Source organism: Heterodontus francisci, chromosome 17 (genome assembly GCF_036365525.1).
Source record: "Heterodontus francisci isolate sHetFra1 chromosome 17, sHetFra1.hap1, whole genome shotgun sequence".
NCBI lineage: Eukaryota > Metazoa > Chordata > Chondrichthyes > Heterodontiformes > Heterodontidae > Heterodontus > Heterodontus francisci.
Window position 1 is genome coordinate 44,087,741 of NC_090387.1, and position 24,761 is coordinate 44,112,501.

Here is a 24,761-nt window from a genome sequence, read left to right on the forward strand (position 1 = left end):
ACTTGAAAGAGCAAAATTCAATAAAATGATCCAGAAACCAAGCAAAACGGTCAATACTTTTATCAATGACCTTTACACACTTGCAGAGAGAGGGAGATCTTAAAGAGGAATTGATAAGAGATAAGCTAGGTGTTCCAGCTGATTCTATATCAGACCTTTTACTGTCTAAAGAAGACCTCACCCTATTCAGCTGGTGAGGGAAGCTGAGGACAGGAAGAACAACCGAGCGATCCTGCAAGGTGAAGAAAGACCTTGGTTCGGGAAACCCCCTGCAACTGTTCAGTTCCTTCACCAGAGGGCTGAAAATGAGGCACCAGGAGAAAAGGTACCCTGAGGGGGGTGGGGGGTGGGGGTGTGTGTTATGGTGAAGCAAAAGTTGCCTTTAAACCTGCCAGCGATGTGGGGCCAAAAGTTCCCATAGGTACAAACAATGTCCTGCCAATAGAGCAGAATGCTTTCATTGCAAAAAATGGGCTTTCAGTAGTATGTCCCAAAATAACATCTTGACTACCTCAAGCTCTAAAGGAAAGGTATTTAAAAATAGAGAGGTAAACAAAGTTAAACAGCCTCCTGCAAGAGACCATTTGAAATATTTTCTGAGCAAGGTCAATGACCCGAATCAAGCATTTTGGTTAGCAGACATATATGTCAACAGATCACTAATTTCAAACTTGACATCAGAGCAAGTGTAACAGTCTTATCTGACAGAGCCGTAGCTTTCCACACACTTTCTGCAACCAACAGATACTCAGTTACATGGCCCAGGAGGGTTTGAACTTGAAGTAAAAGGGAAGTTATAGGTAACACTTCAGTACAAGGGGAAGCAGATATTGGAAACACTGTATGACCTGAGAAATCAGGAGTTCTCACTCCTAAGCAGAAGAGCTTGTATTGACCTTCAACTTATAGAGAAGGGAGAAGAAGATAAACAACAACAATCGGGAGTAAAAACAAAAAGTGCTGGAATTACTCAGCAGGTCTTGCAGCATCTGTGGAGAGAGAAACAAAGTTTACATTTCAGGTCTGTGACCTTTCATGAAAGGTACTATACGGAGAAATAGAAGAAATCTTATTCTTTTACAGCAAAGACATCAATCGGTCATACACTTAGACGACATAGATGTTGAACCGGAAATTCAATAAGCACCAAATACTACAAACCTCAACGAAGGCTGTCCAAGTCTAGACACAGGAGATCTGAGAAAGACTACCAATCTTCCACATCTGATGACAACAAGATCAGGGAGAGTTGTGAAGCCTCCTGACGGGTTGAATCTATAAAGTCAGAGACTTGTGGGGGGGAGATGGAGTAGTAAGTAAATGAAAAAAGTGAATGTATGTAAATATATGTATTAGGATAAAGGGGGGGGGGGGTGGTGGAGATGTAATATAAGGGTATGAAAGGGTTAGTCTTGAGAGACTGTAAAGATTACCGCTGGCCATGATGATGTAAGAGATCATGTGGTAGAGACTTGAGAACAGTTACATCATAGCTTTTGAGGAGCTACACATGCTAGTGTGGAGTTCATATAGTTATTAAACCAGCATTAATGTTTAAATATGACAGTCTAAGAACCTTTCTGGTAGACTCAATAAGGTGGCAGCATACAGAACCAAACATATAACAGATGGGTTTTGAGTGGTTAAAATCTCACCCAGAACTCTCCTCTGTGTCTTGGGAACCAGAGTTGGACACGGACTGAATCAGAGCAATGTGCAGTTTGAGGATTCACCACAATACTTATGCAGCTGTCAACTTCTCAACCATTCCCTCACCTCCACTTTTGATACTCTTGCCTGCAGTAGGTCCCCGACTCTTTTTGACTATATTTGTTTTCACTCATTATGCTTTCTGCTTCCAAATGCAAGGCCATTTTCAATCCACCTAGCCAATTTGCCATTACTGCTATTATCCTTAACTTGCTTAAAAAATGATTTCTGAAAATCTAAGTAAGTTATACCACTGAAAAACTGCTATCCACCAGTTTAATTACCAGTTTAATTACCTCCTCAAAAGAATAGCAATATGAGACATTATCTACTGCTTCTATATGCATGCTTAAAGCTGCTCATCTGTATGTGTAAATAAATATTGATAGCATTCTATATAATGCTGCCAAATATGAGTCCCACTATGGATATCACGTCAGCTTCTTTCTAATTTCTGTGTTCCTCTCATTTCTGTTTTGAATATCAGGATAACAGTTGATTTTCTATCCTCCTGTCCTTAGTTACATCTCCGGTGTTAAGCACATTCCTGAAACATATTAACCAGAGCCTTGTCCACTATCATTTTGTTGATATTTCTTGGCTATACTGAAGTACGGATTCACTGTAAACATTTAAAGGTAAAGGCTACAAAATTGGGCTCCATAGCGCCCATAGTTTCAGCACTACCGGAGCCATTTTCATACCAAAATGATGGCCACACTGTGCACGCACAATGGCGGCATGGCTCATGCTGATTAAGGCAGGCATTGGAAGTATGCAGTCAGCAGATCGCGATGTCAGTCAGTGTGTAATGTTGATTTGATACCAGCCCAGTCATTTTTGACCTCACTGCTCAAACTAATGCCCTGTCTTAAACATACACAGCTGAACATGTGTTGAACAGCAGGAAGGCCCCCATCAGTGCTATTTAATGGGATCATCAACTACTTACAGGTTAATTGCTGATTGATTTTTACTGGCTGTACCTTGAATTTGTAGAAGTACAGTGAGTCTTCTACTGCTGTTTAAAGTTGGGGAAGTTGACAGGGAGTGTTGTTGCATCTGGTGAAGGCTCTGGTTCTGACCTCAAGGGTTCTGGTCAGCCCACTTTCTCCCACTCATGGATACTGTAGTTACCATTCCCTTAGCTTGCTGCATGACAGGGAGATTGAGCAGAGGCAACACAGAGGATGGGAAGAATGGCTCTCAGCTGGAAGCCATATCTACCCAAAAGCTTCAGAAAGTATTTCTCTTTCCTCAACCTAAGCCAGGAACAGTGTCTGCAATGTTTCTGTTTTATAAAGGAGGTCCTCACTGAATCTGTCACCTCTTGAAGGCAGACCTGCAACCTCAGAGAAGGCCAAGGATTGCCCTGTCAGTGGCTACGACAGTGACTGTGACCCTGAATTTCTTTGCTCCTTCAAGACTGTTAGAAATCTCTAACAGCTCCCAATTTGCCATCCACTGTTGTATAAGGAAGGTGACTGACACTCCTTATGCCAGGTCAAGGGAATACATCTCTCTGACTAGAGAGAAGCAGGCGAAGTGTGCACATGGTGTCATCCCTATGGTGCAGGGTGCCATCCACTTTCTGTCCGGGCTATCTGTGATTGTCTTATCTGACTGCACAACCCCAAATCCCCATTCTACAACAGTCTCACACCTGATCCATTCTCTGTTACTGATCATCACTGTGTCCTCTTGGCTACAATGCTGAAATGAAAGCCACACAAAGGAATCATTCCAAACCAACTTTATCAGACAAGCCATCCAATATTCCAGACAAAAGACACTAATCAACCTTGTGCAATCCCATAGTGCCTGTCTTCCATGTGTCTTATCTGGCTAGTGCTCCTAGGCAGTGCTGCTCCAGTGTCTGCAACATGGCTGGTGGAAGACTGTTGAATTTCACTGGGAGAGACTGAAGATGACCTTGCATGGTGATCTCAAGTAGCTCTGGCCCTAGAAGGCCTGGCTTCGGACTGCACCACCTAGGCATGGGTGGCAACAGACTGGGCTGGCTGGCAGTGTGGCAACGGTGGGAGGACGAATGCTGTTATCCTGAGAGGGGACAGCAGGTTCGTGCTCCATGGAGCCACAGCCACTCCCCTGGAACAGCACCTCAGAAATCCTAGTAGTCTGCTGGAGCTCAGACTGCTGGACTGCTGTGAGAACCTGCAAGCTCCTTTGAGCACTGGTGTCTGCAGTCATGATGGCAGCAGTCTGAGCCAACATGGCAGAAAACTGTACTTGCATGACGCTAAGATGAGATTTCATGACCTGCGTCTGAGCTTCCATGCAGCACTCAGACGTTGGGTGGTTTCTGCTTGTACTAAGACTTCAGCTATCAGATTCTGCATGGTGGTTGGGTCAGCAAGTATTCTCATGGATTGGCCACCACTTATACGCTGGAAAGGATCGGCTCCAAAGTCTCGCCAAGTTGGTGCTGGTCTCCTCCATGCACCTTGACAGTGACAGCAGGCTTCCTGGTGGGCCTGCCAATGCATTAAGCATTTAATTATTCATGCCCATCATCTGTTTTCGAGCCTCTTTGAAGTCCTCATCTGAGTCTTCTGGAGCAGAACTCATGTGTGATCTCGCCCTCTGGGGAGCTGCCACCTGTGCGATCCTTTACCCTGACCGGATGCAGGCCATTTGTCCCCAGTGACTCACCACATGAAGGTCCCGTATCTATTCTGTCCTCTAAATTACATGCAGTGTAATTACCTGAGCTAATGGCAGCGAGTGTGATATCAATTGATGGTGTTTCATCATCAACAGTCACTTGTTCCACTTCGATTTCAGCTTCCTGCACCTTTGGTCAGGTGGCAGTTCTTGAGTAGCTGAAAGGAGAAAGGCACAAAGATAGGGTTGCCCTGAGAGAAGGGTGGGGGAAAGCAAAATTACACCATCTGCAGCTTGTAAATCAGAAGACATTGTGGGATGAGAAGGAAGTGTGATGTGAGGAGGTGCACTAGGTAGCAACACATTACCATCTTCAATGATTTCAGCCCAGCTGCTGGCCACAGCCTTAGTTGTGGCTACTCCAATGATGACCGGCACTGTCTCCTCCAGTGGGTTGAGGATATGCATCTATGCCTCTCCCTCGCTGGTTAGCTGCTGCTGCCTGCAATTGTGCATCACCTTATCCTGCAAGAGAGAGGGAACTGTGTTAATGAGTGTGGTGCAATGTGCTTGGGTGATGTGGCTGTCATAGTTGAATGCGTGGGAGTGTGCGCAATCTGTGAGATGTGGGTGTGAGGGTTGCAGCAATGGTACATGTGTGAGGGTGAGGTGAAGCTACGAATGTGAAGTATGAGTTAAGGTTGACAGAGAATGTTGCTTTGTGAGTGACGAGGGAGGGGTGATTGGGTGGTGAATGGAACAGCATGTGAGGTTGGTGGTTCATTTGTAAGGAAATGGCATTTGAAGATCCATTCACTGAACTTGACCAATTGTGTGAGGCCATTAAGCTTACACAGGATAATGGCCCAACCAGTCCATGCGGCATTTATGCTCCACTTGAGCCTCCTTCCATTGTTCCTCATCTAAATCTATCATCGTAACCCTCTACTCCCTTCTTCCTCATATACTTGTCTAGCTTCCCCTTAAATGCATTCATACTATTCACTTCAACCACTTCCTGTGGTAGTGAGTTCCACATTCTCACCACACTTAGGGCAAAGACGATTCTTCTGAATTTGCTACTTGATTTCTTGATGACTCCAGTTATGCTCTTCCCCACAAGTGGAAACATTCTTTCTGTATCCACTCCATCAAAACCTTTCATAATTTTAAAGACTCTATTAGGTCACCCCTCAGCCTTCTTTTTTCAAGAGGAAAGAGACCCAGCCTGTCCAGCTTTTCCTGACATATATACCTACACTTTCCGGTATTATCCTTGTAAATCTTCTCTGTACCCTCTCCAGTGTCTCTATATCCTTTCTATAATATAGTGGCCAGAACCGCATGCAGTACTAGAAACATAGAAAATAGGAGCAGGAGTAGGCCATTTGGCCCTTCAAGCCAGCTCCGCTATTCATTATGATCATGGCTGATCATCCAACTCAGTAACCTGTTCCCGCTTTCGCGCCATACCCTTTGATCCCTTTAGACCCAAGAGCTATACCTAACTCCTTTTTGAAAACATACAATGTTTTGACCTCAACTGCTTTCTGTGGTAGCGAATTCCACAGGCTCATCACTCTCTGGGTGAAGAATTTTTTCTTCATCTCAGTCCTGAAAGGTTTACCCCGTATCCTTAGACTATGACCCCTGGTTCTGGACTTCCCCACCATCGGGAACATCCTTCCTGCATCTACCCTGTCAAGTCCTGTTAGAATTTTATAGGTTTCTATGAGATCCTCTCACTCTTCTGAACTCCAGTGAATATAGTCCTAACCGACTCAATGTCTCCTCATACGTCAGTCCTGCCATCCCAGGAATCAGTCTGGTAAACCTTCGCTGCACTCCCTCTATAGCAAGAACATCCTTCCTCAGAAAAGGAGACCAAAACTGCTCACAAAATTCCAGGTGTGGCCTCACCAAGACCCTGTATAATTGCAGCAAGCCATCCCTGCTCCTGTACTCAAATCCTCTCGCTATGAAGGCCAACATACCATTTGCTTTTTTTACCGCCTGTTGCACCTGCATGCTTACCTTCAGCATGTACGAGAACAGTACGAGAACACCCTGGTCTCGCTGCATATTCCCCTCTCTCAGTTTAAAGCCATTCAGATAATAATCTGCCTTCCTGTTTTTGTTACCAAAGTGGATAACCTCACATTTATCCACATTATACTGCATCTGCCATGCATTCGCCCACTCACTCAACTTGTCCAAATCACCCTGAAGCCTCTCTGCATCCTCCTCACAACTCAACCTCCCACCCAGTTTTGTGTCATCTGCAAATTTGGAGATATTACTCTAAAGGATAAATTTTCTCAGTTCATTGGCAACAGGCTGGGAGGTGGGAGGGCTGGTAAAATGGCTGGTGGAGGCTTCAGGAGTGGAGCCCGATGTCTTCCCGCCACAATGCCATTTTAACAGCAGTTGGGAAGTTGGCAGCTCAGGCGCCCGCCGGGTGGGCAATGAGCCATTTAAGTGGCCAATTAAAGGCCACTTCTCACCTCCACAGACATTTTGCCCACGTCAGGAGGGCCTGCCACCACCTCGGACAACCAGCCATTCAAACCTGGTGGCCTCCCAGATGGTTCCAGAGGGGTGTGGTCTCTGTCATTGGCACTCCATGGCCTGCAGAGGGCCCCCCTCGATGGCAGTGGCTGCCCTTGCAGCAACGGCGTTGCTCATGTGCCACAACACCACCCCTTCCCCCACCACCAGCAACCTACCTGAACTCTCTGCAAAGTGGGCCCCACCCTCTTCCCAGAGCAGCAACCTCAGCAACGTCCAATGCTAGGAGAGGTGCTGCTGGCCCTCTGATTGGGCCGGCTGCTCTCGGGGGTGGTCCGCCATCTTCAATTGGACTGCGGCCCCAGCAGTGGCCTGTTAATTGGCCACGGCTGGCAACATGCTGCCCTGGGTCTTGCTGCCCACCGAAATGGGGTCACCTCCTGCTTTCAGCCCCGGTGGCAGGAGTTGCTTGTACACAACAAAATTTCGTCCTATGTGTGCTCTAACCAAGGTCCGATACAGATTTGGCATAATTTCCTTACTTTTCAATTTTATCCCTCGAGAAATAAAGCCTAGTGCTTGGTTTGCTTTTTTTAAGGCCCTGCTAACCTCTGGCATGTCATTGTTCAAACTCTTTTTGGAAGCTCATTTCCTAGTCTTACTATTGATTTTACATGGTTTGAAATTAAAAATCTTGACAATATTTCCCAAGTCACTGAAAATAAAAACTGGCGCAGTGAAAAATCAGCGGCAGATTCATTACGACATTTTAAACCAATTTCATCCCCTCAGTGTTTTGTGAAGACAGCTTACAATTGAATGTCTTTATTGAAGAAAGGAAGATTATGAGGGGTAATTAATCTTAATGAGAGATGAAAGTAATATAGATGTAAGCCATGACTGTAGAATTTAAGGATTTAGTGCAAAGTGAACTGTCAGAAAAGCCCCCCACCGACCAAGACTGAGGCACACATTATTTCGCCACATGAACATTAAAACTTAAAATTGCAAGCCCCTGACTGGAAAGACATTTGCATAGTATCAGACTGTGTTGAAACAAAGGAACCAGTCTCCATCCCAATACACAGAAGAGACCTGGTCAAACCAGTTGGTCACGTGACCACCTGCTGGCCAGCTAGGGGAGTTTTGAATTGGAAAAAACAGAATTTGAACTCCGAGAACACCGGGTGCTCCTGGTTGGAACAGAACCCTCTCCTGTTTGTCTGCTCCCATCTCCTTCCCACGGAACTGAATCTTGTGAAAACACGTGAACCTCAAAGAGAGAAAAGTCTCCTACGTGAACAATGTTTAAGCAGAATACTGGGTCCCAACGAAACTCAAGAATTACCTACAAAAGGACTATACCGTGAGCGAAGTACAGTAACAAGATATTGCCTCAAACCGTTCCACTTTATCTTTTCTTCTCTTTTCTGTCCCTATCTGCAAGTGTATATTGCATGTGCATGCTAAGGGCATGTCGTATATCTTCAGGTGTCAACCGTATTAGAGTTTAAATCTAAGTTTTAATAAATTTCACTTTTCTCCTTTAAACCTGAGAAAACCTGGTTGGTTTCTTTGCCTTATAATTGAAAAGCTGTGAACAACAATTCAGAAAAAGGGGAGCTCAAAACACAATGTGTTTAGAAATAAAACCCTGTTACAATAAGACCAGGTAAAGACAGCAAAAGACCCCTAGACCCATTTCTCACCTGGTCGTAACAGAAATAAATTTCAAATAAGATTCAAGGTTAGAAGAATTTTCTCCCCTCCCATACAGACTCTCACCTCAAGCAGATAAAGCTTTGTTCAATGACTTCCCTAAACAGAGCAAGTGAATGTTTGTTCAAGACATTTCAAAGCATACAGACACAATTGGCCCGATATCTGCAGTGTATGATGGTTCAAGTTAGGAGTGACCTGTGAAATGCAACTGATCAGAGTTGTAAATGTGGGTGGTAAGACTTGATTAATATTCTGGAGTCTTTCTCAACTAACAATGGGATCAGAGAGACAGTTGACAACAGTCTCTTCTTGGAGATTTACTTGTGGTTGATTGCCTTTCTCAAGAGCTTTACTGAGTTAGTCGGGTCCATGATTGCAAATTGTATATGATCTGTTGAGAGAATCAGCTTAATGGGCCATATGACCTATTCTCAATTAACAGCTTCTAACACAGTAGAAATTTAAACACATATCCAGGTATAACAAACTACTTTAATTATATATTACTTTATCAAAGTAAAATGCATAATAGTGCATCAAACATGACCAAACACAACACTTCTCTGGACCCTCAAGTCATGCACCAGTCTGTGCTGATGGCATGAGTGAAAGCTGTACTGAGACTGATGGTACAATTAATACTTTTAACAGTTCTTTGAATTACTGTACTGTACTTCTAAACTTGCCATTTTAATGATCAAGCAAGTGACATTCAATTGGCAGCCTTACTCTGTGGTTTGCGTCAAGTGCATGAAAAGATTTGGAATTTAATCTAATACGTTCCGATAGAAGTACACATGGTTCATTTGCAGGTATAATTTAAATCTACTGATAACGTATGCAATAAATGTATAACTGTGCCAAACAATTTCTTTTGTAATCAAATAGTCTAGCAGCTGTAGTGTTTAGTGAATTGCATTGTACATATTGTTCACTTGAGGCTACTATGCACACATAAGTCAGCAGACAGAACTGAAAGAGAAAGTAAAAGTAAAACAGAATAAAGAAGACTCCATTATGTTCAACATCAGGCTGTCTCAGTCCTCGCGTCATATTTTTTACTAAACTCGGCTAAACTTTGCCTGAAAACATCACAATGGCAACGAGGTAAAAAATGAAAATGGATGGTGAAAAACAGGAAACATTTCTTTCAGGTATGAAAATTTTGGAAGGTTTTTGTTTATTTTTACAGACAGCATTTTAAGTTGGAGACTGTGTTAGAGTGACGCACAGGAATCTTGCACAGTGTATACACACACACTAATCTCTCCAAAATAACCATCCAATCCAAAAAATATATAATCTCGATCACTGCAGAGAAGTTTCCTCTGAAAAGGAACATGATCCCGGATCCCTAATCACTCACCATCACTGCACTGCTGATCAATATGGCGTTGTTTATGGCCAGCCTACCACCTTTTGATGTGCAATCAGAGCTATCATCTGTGTTCCCACGTTGGCTAAAGTGGCCTCGATGTTTCAAAGGCGCGATGGCAAGTTTCACAATCACAAATGACACAAGGAAAAAGGCCTTACCTCTACACTTTGGAGGTGAAGAATTAGAAGATATCTTTGAGACACTTAGACCCGAGGAAAATGACTACAACTCAGCAAAAAATGCACTGATGACCTACTTTACACCCAAGAAAAACACCATATATGAAACTATTGTCTTCTGACACACTAAGAAAGAAGCAAACAAGACAATTGATGAATATTGTACGTGATTGATGCAACTAGAAAACCTGAAAACAATGTTTTCTGTTTTTCACCATCCATTTTCATTTTTTACCTCATCGCCATGTGATATTCTCAGGACTGGAGCAAGGTTTAGCTGAGTTTAGTAAGAAATATGACGCGAAGACTGAGACAGCAGGATGTTGAACATAATGGAGTCTCTTTTATTTTTTTTAACTTTCTCTTTCAGTTCTGTCTGCTGGCTCATGTGCGCATAGTAGCATCAAGTGATGTTGAACATGTCAAACAGGAAATTAAAACACAAATAATTGAAGGCTGTCTCTCCAGTCAACTATGCCAAAAAGCACTTGAGAAAGCTGTCAGAGCTGTTAGAGTCAGCAAGATTGCTATTGCTCTCAGAGTCCAGAGCTACTGAAGTTGAAGCTGCTAACAGTAACTACCACACTCCAAACTCAACATCTGTGAACACTGTTCATTGCTCACGTACCAGAAAACCAGCTGCAAAGCAACAACAGCAATCAAACAGAGTTGCGACACGTCCAAAGAATGTTTCCACTGTGGCAGTACTTACCACATGGAACAGAGTGTCCTGCTACTGGTAAACAGTGTAAAGCTTGTGGAAAACCTAACCACTTTGCTTGTGTTTGTCGCTCATCAGTAATACCAACAGAAGGGTGCCACATATGCATGCCACGGCAAAAAGACAAGAGAATGTAGCCAAAGTAGAGGGGGATGACCCTGAACATACTTTTGAGCTCTCTCTCAGGCACAGCAAACAGCCACGTGTGACAGTCACCATTGGTTGCTTAGATGTAGATGTTCTCATAGATACAGGAGCATCTGTCAATGTCATGGGAGACAAAACATTCAACAAATTTCAGGATTCTTTGGAAACCAGGGAATACAAAAAAAATTCCCTTATAACAGTGACAAACCACTGAAAATCCTCAGAACTTTTGAAATGCCAATCTCATTCAGACACTAGAATGAATGCTCTATTTTACGTAATATCTGGAGAATGTGACATGCTTATCAGTTTCCACACAGCACCAGACCTGCAGATGATTGTAGTCACATATGCGATTCCTACACATAATGACAAAACCATTCTCAAACTGTATATTGATCATTTCACTGGTATCGGCAAACTGAAAGGTGTTACATTGCAAGCTGCATGCAGACCTTAATGTGCCTCCAGTTGCACATCAACGGCGAAGAATATCATTTCAGGTAAGGAAACAGACAGAAAACGAACTTCAACGCCTACTTGACATTATAAAGTTGGGGATGAGCCGACCCCTTGGGTCTCACCCATACAGCTCATCAAGAAATCCAAGAATGAGAATCAGATTAGAATCTGCATTGATATGTGATCACCAAACCAAGCCATACAACAGGAAAGACTCTAGACACCGACAACTGATGACATCATAGAGAAATTGAATGGTGCTAAACATTTTGCTAAACTTGACCTCAACGCAAGTTACCATCAAATCGAGATCGCAGAAGAATCAAGATATCTTACCATATTCTCTACTCACATCAGACTTTTCTGATACAAGAGGCTCAACTCTGGAGTCAATTCAGCAGCTGAGGTATTTCAGCACTTGATTCAGTCTGTCTTTCAAGGACTTGAAGGCATGCTGAACATCAATGATGACATTCTCATTTATGGTCACACCAAAAAGGAACTCAAGACATGTCTGCATCATGCCTACAGGGTCTCAGAGAATGTAAGCTCACCTTGAACAAAGACAAGTGCTTGTTCAATGAAAGCAGAACTGAATTCTTTGGTCATGTGTTCAATGCTGACAGAGTATCACCAGATCCATGGAAAGTTGAAGCCATTGCAAATGCTGCAGATCCTATAAATGTGCAGGAAATCCAGAGTCTGCTAGGACATGTCACATAGTGTAGTTGCTTCGTTCTTGACCTCGCTACACTATCTTTCCTCCTACATGATCTGATAAAAGAGACCACCAAATGGGAAAGGACTAAATCACACATATTGATGGTACATGAGATCAAATGATGTTTGTCAGCAAGTTGCACAAATGCCTATTTCGACCCTGAGAAAACTATCCTGCTAGTTGTGGATGCAAGCCCGGGTGGATTAGGTACAGTTCTCATACAGAAAGACAAGACAGGTAACCCAACAATCGTTGTGATGGCAAGCAGATCACTAATGTCCATAGAACAACGTTACTCACAAACAGAGAGGGAAGCGCTTTCAATCACATGGGGTATCTTACACTTTCATCTCTATTTATATGGAAGCCAGGTTACATAATAACCGATCATAGACCACTAGTGAATAGAGCATTGGATACTCAAACTACAAGAGTACGAGTTCCATGTTGAGAATCAGCCAGACAAGCTCAACCCAGTGGAGTAACTTTTGTGACATCCGTTGCCGACAGTTAGTCCTATTAGTTGTGAGGAAAAGATTGCCAAACAATATCTTAACCACATAAGCCTAAATGCAGTGTCAAAGTCACCAAAACTAGCTGACATCAAAGCAGCAACAAAACAAGATAAGGCTTTGCACCTCTGTATGAAGGCTATGGAATCATGAAACTGGAAAGACCTGGTTGAGAAAGCATCTACAAACGACATCGCTCACACACTACAAGATCTTCACAATGAGCTCAAAAACCACATCTGATCTCACATTACACAACAGCTGTACTGTCATTCCACTTGATAGAATGTGTTCTCGAGATAGCACATGAAGGTCACCAAGGAGTAGTCAAGACCAAACAACTCCTTAGGGAAAAGATATGATTCCCAGGAATTGACTACATGGCAAAGCACAAAATCATCAGTGTTTGCCATGTCAAGCAATCACAATGTCAAATCTTCATGATCCTCTCAAGATGTCCGAACTGCCTCCAGGACCATGGATTGAAGTTAGCGTTGACTTCACAGATTTACCCACAGGTGAACACCTGCCTGTTGTCACTGAGAACTACAGCAAATTCCCAATCATGGAAATAGTAATGCCAACTTCAACAAAAGCAGCCATCTCAAAACTTGACCAGATCTTCGCCTTGTTTGGAATCCCTCAAATGGTAAGAGCTGACAATTGACACCCATTCAACAGCGATGAGTTCAGTAAATTCACAAACTATCTAGGATTCACTCATTGGAAATTCACACCCCATTGGCCAAAAACTAATAGAGAAGTTGAGAGATTGATGTGAACCTTAAAAAACGTGATACGTACAGCTACAGCTGAGAGCAAGTCATGGAAGCAAGAGCTATATCACTTTCCTCGTAATTACAGAGCGACACCTCACTCAACTACTGGAAGACCTCCAGCTACACTCAGCTTTGCACATCCTACGTGCACACATCTTCCTGAGCTACCCTGCGGAGCTAATGGTCAACATATACGCGAACGCGATTAAGAACAGAAGGATTGAATGAAAGTAAATGCAGAGTGAAACATGCAATTTAGAGCGACATCACTTAAGCCAGTTGATAAAGTACTTGTGAAACATGATGGTCATGTTGGAAAACAAACAACCCATTCAACTATTTGTTGTGACCAACACAAAAGGATCAATGATCCCTGCTAAGCACGGTTCATAAATTATCACAAGAAATGTGTCATTCTTCAAAGCACTGAAAACACCACTCGTAAGCATTGAATCCGATTCAGACGTCGACATCTCAGATGAAGAACATGAGTCAAATGAGACTACATCTGATGTCAGACCATATCCTACTCGTGAGAGAAAGTGCCAACCATACTTAAGTGACTACGTTATGAAGCGAACTATTTATGTTTAAGTATATCGTTTACCTTTCTGGAAACAAACCATTGAAACATGCTATGTCTCTCACTTACTAAGAAGGGGAGGGATGTAGTTTTTTGAGAATTGCATTGCACATATTGTTCACTTGAGGCTACCATGCAAACATGAGCCAGCAGGGGGAACTGAAAGAGAAAGTAAAAGTAAAACAGAATAAAGAAGACTCCATTATCTTCAACATTATGCTGTCTCAGTCTTTGCCTCATATTTCTTACTAAACTCGGCTAAACATTGTTCCAGTCCTGAGGACATCAGAGCAGCTATTAACATTTGCTGAATATTTAGATACATTAAACCAAGGCAAAATTGAAAAAATACAAATAATTGGGAATTATAATGATCTGGAATAATGTCCTTTCACCTCTAGGTCTAAAATTCTAAATGGAGAGGCTTCAATATCTTTTAATAGTCCTACATTATACAAGTATAACAGCTCAGTTCCCACTAAATTTGAGTGTACAGATCAAGATTGGATCGCAAGATTTTGCATTATTTTAGTATCCAATTGCCAGCCAGTCAATGGCAGTTTAATGACCGTCACGGTTTGGCATTCTGTGGCCATCATTTTCATGAATATGATCGAGTCATGAAAAGTATTTTAAATTGTCTTGAAGAGTTTCTAAACAATGGGCATTTTGTTAGAAATGCTTGATGATTCAGGAGACATCTAACATCTTGATATTGCAACTTTAGTGCTATTTTCTATAAAACAGACTTTTCAAATGTCAACACAATGACTAGGAAACAAAGGAAAAGCAGCAGAACAGCTGTGAATGGAAGGAAGGAGCATAAAAACTGTAAGGGGGACATAATCTCTGCACTGTTGGCAGGATAGAATCATAGAATCTTAGCAGAATTTATAATTGCTACCAACATCTTCATGCCCTTATGCAGCCTCTTACCTTTAAAGTAATTTCAACCCTTTAAATTTACCCATTATCCAACGGCAAGCTCCCAGCAACAGGCCGAATTTGGGCTAGGCGCTCACCCACACAATAGGGCGAATTTAACAGACCCCCGACGTCGGGGGTCATGGCTGGGGGGGGGGGGGGGGGCGGGGCTGGAAAATGCCTCCGGGAGAGGCCCGCCACAGGCCTCGACACCAGGAAAGCCCAGCCCTGATAGTGCCGCTCAGTGACGGGAGCAGAATTTACATATTTTAAAAAATGCAATTTAACGAATTAATGACTTACCCGCTCCTGATGTGCATTCCACTCAGATATTGTTGCCGGTGGCCGGCATTCCCGTGCTTTCGGATCTCCGTCCAGAGATCCGAGGTGGAACACTCGTAGGGAGGGGAGAGCAGATAAGTTTTTCAGTGCAGCGGTGGGGTAGCGAGCTCAAACTAATATGATTGGTGCAGGGGATGATGGGAAGGGTTAAAGATAAAAGTTTATGAACTTGGGGAGGGAGGTCAGGTGCATACGATAAGCTAAAAGCAAAATACTGCAGATGCTGGAAATCTGAAATAAAAACAAGAAATGCTGGAAACACTCAGCAGGTCTAGCAGCATCTGTGGCGAGAGAAGCAGAGTTAACGTTTCAGGTCAGGAACGGTCACTGACCTGAAACGTTAACTCTGCTTCTCTCTCCTCAGATGCTGCCAGACCTGCTGAGTATTTCCAGCATTTCTTGTTTTTATTGCATAAGATAAGCATTTTGGGGGGAGAGGGCAAGGAATAAATTGTTTGGTTATTGGGGGAGGTGGGAGAAGGGCAAGAAACATTTATTTAATTTTCTTCAATAAATTCTAACTCATTATTTCTTTCAAAATTCAAATTAAACGAATGGCGTCGGCACCTGTGCAATGGCGCCTAATGCCGTTGTTGGGGACGTACCGCTCACCCCATTAATGTCATCAGGGTTGGAGGGGGGGGGAATGGTCTGCCCTGGCCATTTAAATGAACCACCGTGTTTAATATCGCGATGGCTCTGCAAAGCTTGGCCCGCTTTTACAGCCGCCACTGTGCAACGTAAATTTCAGCCCCATGTAAGTAAAGCCAACTGGAGCATAAGTTATGACTTAATCTGTATTTTTAAAATTTAAGTAGTTGTTACATTTTGATGTAGTTACTTCCTGATAAACTTGATGAAAGAGGAACTGTTATTGAATATCTGTTGCCTACACATAGAAGAGCTGTCACAGACCTTTCAACTTGCTGCCAATATGAATCTCTGTATAGAGATTGGACAAGGAAATCTGCATAATGTCTGTGTAAGTACAGGCCCAGTATGTTTGAGTAAACAATGACAGTGCCAGCAGTCCAAGAGTGTAGCACTCAGCCAGAGATTCACTGCTGCCAAGCACTAATTTTTCCTATTAAAATTTACTGTCTTTGTTGAAGGACACAGCTGCTACCAACTTCTGCTGTCAGGCTCCCTAAAATGTCTAATTCTGTTGGAGTTAAAGCTTGTCTCTTTTATAATACAGTATACAGGGGAGTGCCACCTGTCTGCAGTCAAAGGCAGTCTAACAGCAGAGGGCAAGAGAGAGACAGAGGGAAATATCCTGATTCCAGAAAAGAATGCAAAATCTGCTCCGGCTGCAGTCGATGGGGGTCGAGATCAGGGAGAATCTCCAAGAGGTGAAGAGCCAGCAGGTCTCGCTCTTTGCCACAGAGGCCTCCAAGATCATCTTCTGGTCCAGAGTCCTCTCTGTTGAGCAGGATGAGATGTGCTTGCGTTTCTTCTTGCAAAAGGTACACAGAGAGAGCTCTGTGATCAGCAACCTGAAGGAAGAGGATGGCTCGGTCATGTCTTCACAGTCTGACATACTAAAGTTTAGCAAATCCTTTTATGCTGGACTGTACGATGTGAAGCTCACGGACAGCACGGCCTCCCAGTCTTTCCTGTCATCTATCACGGAGGTCTTAGATGACAGCATGCAGGAGAGTTTGGACATACCGCTAACTCTGGATGAGCTGACAAAGGCCATCAGGTCCTTCAAGACGAGTGAAACTCCTGGAAGTGATGGCTTACCGGTTGAGTTGTATTCGGCCCTGTGGGACTGGATCGGCCCAGACCTGCTAGAAGTGTACGAGAGTATGCTTCTGGCCGGCAGCGTGTCAAAATCCATGACAAAAGGCATCATCACCCTCATCTACAAGAGGAAGGGGGAGGGCGGAAATCAGAAATTGGAGGCCCATCTCACTGCTTAATGTAGATTACAAGATTTTGTCCAAAGTCATCGCCAGTTAGGTTAAGTCTGTTCTGGAGTTGGTGATTCACCCTGACCAGACCTGTACTGTACCTGGCAGGAAGATCTCTGATAGTCTCGCGCTACTCAAGGATATGTTCGCCGATGTACGGGACAGGGGGGTGGACACCTACCTCATCAGCTTGGACCAGGAGAAGGTTTTTGACAGAATATTGCACATATACATGATGGGGACAGATAGAACATACATGATACTCCAAAATGGGGTTTGGGGAGGGAATCAGCAATTGGATCAAACTGCTCTACACAAACATCAATATTGCAGTCTCAATCAATGGTTGGGAATCAGAAAGTTTCCCGATCCAATCTGGAGTCAGACAGGGCTGTCCTCTCTCCACTGTCTTGTTTGTTTGCTGTATCGAAACTTTTGCTGAGTCCATTAGGAAGAATGTGGGCATAAGAGGAGTGACGACCCTAGACAGTGGAGGTACTCAGGTCAAAGCCCCCCTGTGCATGGACGACGTTGCCATCTTCTGCTCAGATCTGCTGTCCGTTAGCAGGCTGATGAGTATCTGCACCCAGTATGCACTGGCCTCGGGAGCCAAAGTAAATCGTGGCAAGAGTGCGGCCATGTTCCTTGGGAAGTGGGCTGACCAATCTTTTGTCCCCTTCATCGTTAGGTCAGACTGCCTGAAGGTGCTGGGGATATGGTTCGGAAGGGCCGGGGCGTGTGCCAAAACCTGGAAGGAGTGAGCAGCTATGGTACACCATAAATTGAGCATGCGGGAGCATTTGTGGGTAAGAACCTGGTCATCAGGTGCAAGGCGCTCACGTTGTTGTTGTATATGGTGCAGGTTTGGCTCATACCCCACTCCTGCGCCATGGTGGTCACCCGAGCCATTTTCCGCTTTATCTGGAGATCCAAAATGGACCAGGTCTGGAGGGACATGATGTTCAAACCTCTGGATAAAGGTTGAAAAAAACATATCAACGTCGCCCTCATCCTGATGACCACCTTCGTGTGCGGTTGCATCAAGCTATTTATAGACCCCAGTACGTGAACACCAAGTGTCACTACGTGCTGAGGTTCTATCTGTCCCCGATGTTGTGAAGCATGGGTCTGGTCACATTGCCGGGCAATGCTCCATCCAGTTGGATTGTGCCGTACCAACTATACTTCGTGAAAATGTTTCTGTGGAAAAACACCTTTAACCACCAATTCATCAGGCAGTGTTCTGCACGGAATGTCCTCAAGGCTCTACGGGAAAAGGAGATGGTGGATTCTGTCGGATGGTTCCCCAAGCAGACTGCCAAAGTCATTTGGCAGAATGCCTCATCACCAGAACTTTCAAACAAGCACCGTGTAGCTTGGCTGGTGGTGAGAAGGGCCCTTCCCGTCAGATGCTTCCTGCATGCCCGGAATCTCTCCACACCCTGCCCTCGAGGTGGCTGTGGTGGGGAAGAGATTGTTGCCCACCTCCTTCTGGAATGTGCCTTTGCAACGAAGGTATGGAAAGAGATGCAGTGGTTTTTGTTGAGGTTCATCCCGAGCAGCTCTGTAACACAGGAGTCTGTGCTCTACGGGCTGTTCCTAGGGATGCACACTGAGATAAACATCAACTGCTGCTGGAGGACCATCAATTCAGTGAAAGATGCACTTTGGTCTGCCTGAAACCTGCTGGTCTTCCAATGCAAAGAGTTCTCCACGACTGAGTGTTGCAGACTGGCACATTCCAAGGTCCAGGACTACATGCTGAGGGACGCACTAAAGCTTGGGGCAGCCACTGCAAAGGCTCAATGGGAAAAGACCACTGTGTGGGGTCCTCCTGCCATAGTGAACTGAGGGGCTGGACCCATGGGAAACCCCTCAGGCTGTATGTACCAAAATATTGTTTTGCTGTCAAATGGATAGAGGATTGGTTGACTAACAGGAAGCAGAGAGTGGGGATAAATGAGTGCTATTCTGGCTGGCAATCAGTCACTAGTGGTGTGCCTCAGGGATCGGTGTTGGGACCGCAATTATTTACAATTTATATAGATGATTTGGAGTTGGGGACCATGTGTAGGGTGTCAAAGTTTGCAGATGACACTAAGATGAGTGGCAGAGCAAAGTGTGCAGATGACTGTGAAACTTTGCAGAGGAACATAGATACATTGAGTGAGTGGGCAAAGGTCTGGCAGATGGAATACAATGCTAATAAATGTGAAGTCATTCATTTCGGTAGGAGTAACAGTAAAAAGGATTATTACTTGAATGGTAAAAAGTTGCAGCATGCTGCTATGCAGAGGGACCTGGGTGTCCTTGTGCATGAATCGCAGAAGGTTGGTCTGCAGGTACAGCAAGTAATTAGGAAGGCAAACGGAATTTTGTCCTTCATTGCTAAAGGGATTGAGTTTAAAAGCAGAGAGGTTATGTTGCAGCTGTATAAGGTACTGGTGAGGCCGCACCTGGAGTACTGTGTGCAGTTTTGGTCTCCTTACTTGAGAAAGGATGTACTGGCACTGGAGGGGGTGCAGAGTAGGTTCACTAGGTTGATTCCGGAGTTGAGGGGGTTGGCTTATGAGGAGAGACTGAGTAGATTGGGATTATATTCATTGGAATTCAGAAGAATGAGGGGGGATCTTATAGAAACAAATAAAATTATGAAGGGAATAGATAAGATACAAGTAGAGAGGATGTTTCCATTGGCGGGTGAAGCTAGGACAAGAGGGCATAGCCTCAAGATTAGAGGGAGCAGATTTAGGACTGAATTGAGAAGGAACTTCTTCACCCAGAGGGTTGTTAATCTATGGAATTCCTTGCCCAGTGAAGTAGTTGACGCTACTTCAGTAAACGTTTTTAAAGCTAAGGTAGATATCTTTTTGAACAATAAAGGAATTAAGGGATACGGTGAGAGAGCGGGTAAGTGGATCTGAGTCCACGAAAAGATCAGCCATGATCTTATTGAATGGCGGAGCAGGCTCGAGGGGCCGGATGGCCTACTCCTGCTCCTAGTTCTTATGTTCTTATATACATTGCATGTAAAATGGAATGGAAGGGTTGTGAGGCACTTCTGTATGAAGAAAACTGATTTCCTTTCTGGAATGTTAGCTTGGAGCTGTTTTGAACAGTTTTGTAATGTATATATTTTTTTTACAGATTTTTATGAATAAAGTATATTTTTGGAAAAGTCTAACAGCCTTTACACCTACCAACTTGTTGCCTATTTTCACCTCTTGGTTTGTCTTTTCCATGCAACCACATTCTGTAATGGTTCTTTCAGTTCATCAAATAGATCAGCAGGTTCTCAATCTCTTTTGGTTGAAGGACTGCTTTTCAAATACATTAGTAATCATGCCCGCCCCCATCCCCCTCCCCTCATCTAAATTATACTACTACTGAGGACTTATACAAGCTTCAGAAAACAGATATAGGATTTGTGTTTCACAAACCTGCAAACTATATTTTCACTTGTATATCATGGTTTAGTCACTCCTAAATTGTAATTGCAGCATGGTGGCTAAGAACAGCAGAACATAAGAAATAGGAGCAGGTGTAGGCCATTTGGCCCTTCAAGCCTGCTCCACCATTCAATAAGATTATGGCTGATCTGATTATGGCCTTAATTCCACTTTCCCTGCCAGTCCCCTATAACCCTTGACTCTTTGTAGATCAAAAATCTATCTAACTCAGCCTTGAATATATTCAATGACCCAGCCTCCACTGCTCTCTGAGGAAGAGAATTCCAAAGATTAATGACCCTCTGAGAGAAGAAATTCCGCCTCATCTCTGTCTTAAATGGGAGACCCCTTTATTTTGAAACTGTGCCTCCTAGTTCTAGATACCCCCATGAGGGGAAACATCCTCTCAGCATCTACCCTGTCAAGCCCCCTCAGAATCTTATACATTTCAGTAAGATCACCTCTCATTCTTCTAAACGTCAATGAGTATAGGCCTAACCTGCTCAACCTTTCCTCATAAGACAACTCCTTCATCCCCGGAATCAGCCTCATGAACCTTCTCTGAACTGCTTTCAATGTAAGTATATCCCTCCTTAAGTGAGGAGACCAAAACTGTACATGGTACTCTATGTGCAGCCTCACCAAAGCACTGTACAGTTGCAGCAATACTTCCCTACTTTTATATTCCACCCCCCTTGCAATAAATGCCAACATTCCATTTGTCTTCCGAAATACTTGCTAACTTTTTGTCTTTCATGACACCCAGATCCCTCTGTACCACAGCATTCTGGAGCCTCTCTCCATGTAAGTAATATTCTGCTTTTCTATTCTTCCTTCCAAAGTGGACAACCTCACATTTTCCCACATTTTACTCCATCTGCCAAATTTTTGCCCACTCACTTAACCTATCTACATTTCTTTGCAGACACTTTGTGTCTTCCTCACAACTTGCTTTCCTACCTATCTTTGTATTGTCTACAAATAATAATAATACGCTCTGTTGCTTCGTCCAAGTCATTAACATAGATTGTAAATAGTTGAGGCCGCAACACTGATTCCTGTGGCACTCCACTATTTACAGTTTGCCAACCTAAAAATGCCCAATTTAACTCAACTCTCTGTTTCCTGTTAGCCAATCCTCTATCCATGCTAATATATTATCCCCAACACCAAGAGCTCTTATCTTGATAGCAACCTTTTATGTGGCACCTTATCGAATGCTTTTGGAAATCCAAATACATTACATCTACTGGCTCCCCTTTGTCCACTCTACTTATTACATCCTCAAAGAACTCTAATAAATCAAACATGATTTCTCTTTCATAAAGCAATGTTGACTCTACTTGATTGCATTATGATTTTCTAAACATCCTGCTACTACTTCCTTAATAATGGATTCTGGAATTTTCCCAATGACAGATATTAGGCTAATTGGCCTATAGTTTCCTGCTTTCTGCCATCCCCCTTTCTTGAATACAGGTGTTACATTTGCAGTTTTCCAGTCCACTGAGATCTTACCAGAATCTAGGGAATTTTGGCATATTACAACCAATGCATCCACTATCTCTGCAGCCACTTCATTTAAGACCTGAGCATGCAGGCCATCAAGTCCAAGGGATTTGTCAGTCTTTAGTCCAATTAGTTTTCCTAGTACTTTTTCTCTAGTGATAGTGATTGTTTTAAGTTCCTCCCTCCCTTTGCATCTTGATTTTCTGCTATTCTTGGCATGTGTTTTGTGTGCATTCTGTGTTCAGTTAGATTTATTAAGCTCTCAGACAGGACTAGAAAGCACATATCAATGCTCAACAAACAATGCACTTATTAGTGTTAAAATATACGTTTACTAACAAGTCTTTCTGAGTTGATACACACATTCTTATAAATGTGCAATAGTATTTGTCTACTAAAACTGTTATAAGTGTTGATTGTACACATGTAATTATACACAAAAATGTGCACATACTTCAATTACACATAATGTGAGGAAAACATTCCATATTATATTGTATTCATACATCAAGTGAAACCTTCATTATCTGTTCTGAACTGCAAATTGGCTATATGTTGAATTCCCCACATTGCAGTCTTATGCATTCGGTACATCAATCCTCTATGCAGGAAAATAAAGCCAAGTATGATACAGATTAAATAAAACACCATTTTGATGCCAGGTGTAGGGTTTCATCTCATGAAAATTTTAGCAGTCAATCATGAAGGGAGATAATTGAAATTCAGATAATAGAGGTTCCACTCTATACCTATATTATGTAAGAGATACAATCAAATTAGGTTCAAAATAGTTTACTTTAAAATGTGCGATCAAACAGGAAGCCTGGCAGTTATCACTATTCCCTTTCAGCCTCTTATACTACATTTCCTCCCAAGTCTTTGTCCCTATCTATTTTTGATATATATACATCCGTTCATTTTGACTTCACATACTACCCCATCTCCCCCAAGTCTTTGTCCATCACAAATTCAGCCGATCAGGAGGCATCATGACTCTTCCTGTTCATGTTCTTATTGGGCTCTGAAGATTGGTAGTCTTGCTTGAAAGTTTTTTTGGACGATTTGGATGGCCTTGACCAATGTTTGTAGTGTCCTGTTATCTCTGGGTTTCTTGATCATCAGCTGGTTCATCCAGGTAAATGATTGTTTGTTGCTTCTGTGGAATAGGGACAATGTTTCTCCTATTTTGTCACATAGTACTCTCTGTCGTGCTTACTAGATACGATCTCTGATAATTTTCATCTTTTTGGATGAGAACATCTTCTTGTTCTAGCTCTCATATCCATGCCTTCTCGCCTTCTTTTAGCTGAGGTAAGTTTCTGGTATGAAATCTTATGTTGTAGTTGTGAGCTTGTTGGTTCCTGTAGCACTTCTGTCTATCTTTCACTTTTCACTAGTCTTTGACATTTAGCCCTGGAAGTAGTTTGCTTGGCAAAATGGGAAGTTGGGTTTTTAACTTCTTCCCCATCAAAAGCTCAGAAGCTGATAGTCCACACAACTATGGAGTAGATTGATAGTTAATCAATGCAGTTGGAAGATCGTCGTTCTTCTTCAGCAATGCCTTTATGTTTCTTGTACCTCTTTTGGCTTCGCTGCTCGACTGAGGATATCGTGGTGAACTCGTGAGATATTCAAATTCCCATTTTCTTGCAAATTGTGCGAACTATTCATTTGTGAACGGTGGTCCATTGTCTGACATAACTTTGTCAGGGATACCATGCGTCGCAAAGATCTCCTGAAAAGCTCAGATAACAGATTCTGTCGCTGTTGAGTACAACCTTTTCATTTCAATCCATTGTGAGAAATAATGGATCATGATTATTATTTTCTGTTGCACGTAAATAAATCCATCCCAAGCCGTTCCCAACGTCTGGTTGGGAATTTTGTTGTAATCAGAGCTTCTCTCTGCTCCGGTCTATGCATTACACGTACTTGGCAGTTCAGGACCATGTTTTCTACGTCCATGGATATTCCCGGCCACCACACAATGCTCTGCATTTCGTTATGCCCACGTGGCCCGAATGTAGAAATTCCAAGATATCTGATCTGAGTGAACCCAGAATGACTAGTCTGTCATTATACACCAGCAAATCATCAATGATTGTAAAGTTTTTTTTGAATTTGTAGAAGGTTTCATGATCTTACCACTAGGACATTCTTGAGGCCAACCCTGTGTGCAGTATTGACGTATATGAGTACATTCTTCATCCAGTGTGATGAATTTCTTGCAGTTTCTGTATGCTTGCCGGCTATTATTGTGCAGTATATTATGAATACAACTCTATCTCATCCACAAAGTTCACATCCTGTTGAGTTGGATGGTCTACCATTGCTCTTGATAACGCATCAGTGGAAGTTTGCATCTTTCCCTGAACATATACAGTCTCATAAGTAAATCACATCAATAGTAACTCTGAATTCTTGGAGACACTTTTGCAATCTCCTTCTCATCCAGTAAAGAAACTAATGGTTTATGGTCTGTCTCAATGATGACTTACAATTCCATAATGTAATCAGAGAACTTCCCGCAATCTCATGTGACTGCAAATAGTTCTTTTCAACTACACATATCTC